Genomic DNA, 5,000 nt, shown 5'->3' with positions numbered 1-5,000 from the left:
ATGCGTGCGTGCGTGCATGTGTGTGTATATGTGCATTTGTGTGTATGTGGATGTGTGTGTGTATGTATATATATGTGTGTGTGTGTGCATGTGTGTATATGTGTGTATGCGTGTATGTGTATATGTGTGTATATGTGTGTGTGCATGTGTGCGTGCGTGCATGTGTGTGTATATGTGCATTTGTGTGTATGTGGATGTGTGTGTGTATGTGTGTGTATGTGCGTGTGTGCGTATGTGTATATGTGTGTGTGCATGTGTGTGTGTATGCGTATATGTGTGTATGCGTGCATGTGTATATGTGCATGTGTGTGCGGGTATGTGTATGTGTATATGTGTGTATATGTGTGTGTGCATGTGTGCGTGCGTGCGTGCATGTGTGTGTATATGTTCATTTGTGTGTATGTGGATGTGTGTGTGTGTGTATGTGTGTGTATGTGCGTGTGTGCGTGTGTGCGTGTGTGTATGTGTGTGTGTGTGTGTGTGTGTGTAACTAGTTCTTCACATCCTGTGGTGTTTCCATTGAATTATTACAATAACTTCGACGGCCTCGAAGCGGCACCATTATATGTGGTGCGCTTCTTTTGCTTGACCCCTTCCTTTGCAACCACGTGGTTTCGGCTTCCATGCCTCCGTGCCCTACCTTGAGCAAGTCTCTTCTTAAGATCTTGGACGACCAATGCCTTGTGAATTTAATTTTGGAGACGGAAACTGGGGAAGCCCATCGTTTCCCTCCTCTCTCTCTCAGTCTTTTTCTCTCTCTTTATGATTGTGTGTGTGTGTGTGGGGGGGAGTGTGTGTTTGTCTCCCCTCCTACTTGACAAACTGGTATTGTCTTTGTTTGCGTCACCGCGATGTAGCAGTTGGACAAATGAGAATGATATAATAAGCACAAAACTAAAAATAAAATGGACGCTGGGGAAGTTGCTGATGGTAATGGAGCTGGTGGTAGCAGAGGTGATTGTGGCGGCGTTGATGATAATGATGATGATGATGGTGATGATCACGATGATGATGATGATGGTGATGATGATGATGATGATGATGATGATGATGATGATGATGATGATGATGATGATAATGATGATGATGGTGTGGTTGCTTAACCCCAAGGCAGCTCTGATGCAGTAGATCTAGGATCAAAGATATTCCTACCGTGACGCTCCCGTTGATTTTAGAGTGACAGTATCTAATGTGACCATCCAAGCCTGCATGTAAATGGAGAGGTGCAGTCGGCTCGAAATGTTCAGGACTTCGCTTTGCAACCGCCATTTTCCGGCTTCAGGTCTCACTGCTTAACATTTTGAGCAATTTCTACTCTCTTCAGACTCGGTGATATTAACGTAGATGGAAACTGTACGGAAGCCCGTCGAGAGGATTGTACCTCTAATACAAAAGGGACAGATCAGTCGCACAATATGTCACGCTGATTCTACCTGAGAATTACGTTATGCGCAGGCGTGGCTGTGTGGTAAGAAATTTGCTTCCTAGCCACATGGTTCCGGGTTCAGTCCCACTGAGTGACACCTTGGGAAGATGTCTTCTACTATAGCCATGGGTCGACTAAAGCCTTGTAAATGACTTTGGTAGACGGAAACTAAAAGAATCCCGTCGTATATATATATATATGTGTGTGTGTGTGTGTGTGTGCGCGCTTTTTTATGCACGTTTGCGTGCGCCCTAGTGTATGTGTTTGCCTCTCCCCACCATCGCTTGACAACCGGTGTTGGTGTGTTTACATCACCGTGACTTAGAGGTTCATCAAAAGGTGTGGTTGCTGATGGTGTGAGGGTGATGGCGTTGGCGCTGCTTCTGCTGCTCCTGATGATAATGATAACGTGTATGTCGTTAATAGAAACGATGGCGACGATGATGACGATATTAGTGGCGGCAGTTAACGATGATAGGTATGTCATCTCTTCCGAATGATAGAAATCCAAAGATGTTCTGCTAAGTTGCACAAAAACTTACCAAAGGAACATGGAGTCAGAGTTAATGCGCAGATTAAAGAAAGAGGATGAGTATCCCTTTGATGTTTAGATTAACATCAACGATGTTAATATATATATATGTATACATATATGTATATACATATACATACATATATATGCATATTATATGCATAATATATATATATATATATATATATATATATATATATATATATATATATATATATATATAATATATATATATATATATATATATATATATATATATATATATATATATGCATACATATACATGTATATATATATATATATATATAATACATGTATATGTATACATACATATATATATATATATATATATATATATATATACATATATATATATACATGTATATGTATGTATATATTATATATATATATATATATATATATATATATATATATATATATATATATACATGTATATGTATACATACATACATACATACATACATACACGATCAAATGGACTTCAAAGAGACTGGTGTTGGTTTCCGACGACAAGACTTGTACACACACACACCACACACACACACACACACACAATGTTTATATATGTATACGTATATTTGTATATCATCTAAAGCCCATAAAGGACAGACTCCGGATGAAGATACATCAGGAGTATATAAAATTGAACGAGACACTCTCGGTAAACTTCTTTATAATAATGCCTCCGATGACTGTAATTTTAGGCGTGAACGTGCGTGACCTAGTAGTATCTGGAATGGCATTTGTTCACTGGATTTAGAAAAGCAGTCATCAGGGAGACCAGAATTTCTAGTCCGCATTCACTCTTGCCTCTTCTAAATTGCCATGAAATGAAGGAAATGTATAGAAATGAAGGAAATGTCTTAGAAAGATTTTGTCACGAGGTATAGACAATTTTTCTTGAAGGTTCTGGAATCTTCACTAGGGAAATCCTGCTCATTTATATTAATTAGGTGGCTGTAACAGCATCTTAGATGCACGCTGGAGTATCACAAGAGAAACCAGTTGAAGGGGAGGGTGTAGAAAAATCTAGTTGGGAATCCCTGACTGTCTGACAGACATAAATTCGATTCCTCGAATACACTGCTCTTGCACACGCGCCAGTGGCTTCTACTACAGGCACGGGCTGACTAAAGACTTGTAAGTGGATTTGGTAAACGGAAACTGAAATATATATATATATATATATATATATATATATATATATATACATGTTATGTGAATGCGTCTTAGTGTGTGTGTTTGTACCCCATCGCCACTTGACAAACGGTGTTAGTGTGTTTACGTCCCCGTAACATAGCTGTCCGGCAAAAGGGAACGATAGAATAAGTACCAGGCATAAAAAAGAAGGAGAGGATTGATTCATTCGACAAAAAATTCTTCAAGGCGGTGCCCCAGCATGGCCGCAGTCTATTGACTGGAAGAAGTAAAAGATAAAACAAAAATACACACACACACATACATACATACATACATACATACATACATACATACATACATACATACATACATACATGTGTGTGTGTGTGTATATATATATGTATATACGCACCCGTAGATAGCTATCAGAGACGACAGATATATAAGCCGTAGCATTAGATACTGATTCTGATAAACGCACGAGATACGATAGAAAGACATGTAAAAACCATTTTAACATATTTCTTTACGGAATTATTTTAATTAGGTTTTTGATGTTCCCTACATCACAGACCTGCATGCCATTACCTCCAACAACGCCCAGTTCCCCATTGATGATGCCACCCCTCATTTTTGGCTAACGTTCACCACCCAAGCGCCCTCTACATGCAACCTTGTGTTTGTTTATCGATGATCGATGAAAACTTTGATTTTGAGACTTTGTGGCATTTCAACGGAGGACGTAACTGCCCGGTGGTGTGGGTCGGAGTATTGCGACTGTTCCAAACTTTATTACACCTTCGAGGTCCTTGGCAAAAGAGGACATCATGGGAGTGGCAGTTGTTGCGGAGGTGTGTTGATGTCAATGGAATTTGAACTCAGAACGTAAAGGACCGAAGAAGACGTCGCTAACGACTCGGTCAGCGCGCCCTTCTATAATCGTTTCAAATCCTGATCCAAGACAAACACTTTTAAGGGAAGGGGTTTTATCGATTGCATCAACCCTTTTAAATGACAGGTACCTTATTTTATAGACCCGAAAGGAATAAAAGTTGACTAGAGATTTTTGGAAATTATCCGTTGGTCCCAGCCCGAAAGTTCTCTGGAAAAGAGCAACTGGCCGATCTTCTTCGACGCCCAAGGTCTCCCCAAGAACATCGTCGCACTTTTCCTCCACTAATGCTTTATAAAATGCTAAAGGGACTTTCCATCTATTGCACTGTCCGATTGGCAGAGAGCTGAGAGCGCTTGAAGACATTCCACTTTCCAAGTGCTCCCCCTTGGTCTCTGTTTTACCCAGGACTGCAGCTTCGTTAAAGAAACTAGTTGCGGAAATACGTGTCTTGCGAACGGCGACCACACCTGTTCACCGCCAAGGAAGCACTGGAGATGTCGTAGCCCCAGTGCAAGTCTGCGCATCATAAACAACGGCATGCCCAGGCACCACGCAGCGGGTACCGACAGCAGATAGACCGCTTGACCACCGGGACGCATCCCTTCCACATGAAGCGGAAGAGTATACGCTCCAGCGTAATTAGACGGCCGCCAGGTCAAGCGGTAGTGGATGACGGACGCGATATACGCGTTAGCAATCTCTGTCTGACCTTTCAGAGGTAGCTTTCTCTCGGCCCGTTTCTGGGTGAGAGTAGTCACCCTGCTTATTACCTCGTTCCAGTTTTTGTCCACCTGTAGGTCCGGACGAACCAGACCCCGAGCAATTTAACCGGTCCGTCTGTCTAGCACCCAACGACACAGTTGGATGGCATGGACCTGCTTCTCCAGGTGTCGAACCGCAAGCCCACTGATATTCCTGATTAATTGACGCTCCCGAAACCGCCTCGTAGTCTCTGAGAGCGGTGCCAATCATTTCTATGTGTGTAC

The sequence above is a fragment of the Octopus sinensis genome, linkage group LG10, assembly GCF_006345805.1.
Source record: "Octopus sinensis linkage group LG10, ASM634580v1, whole genome shotgun sequence".
Taxonomy (NCBI): domain Eukaryota; kingdom Metazoa; phylum Mollusca; class Cephalopoda; order Octopoda; family Octopodidae; genus Octopus; species Octopus sinensis.
Note: the sequence above shows the minus strand (reverse complement) of the source record.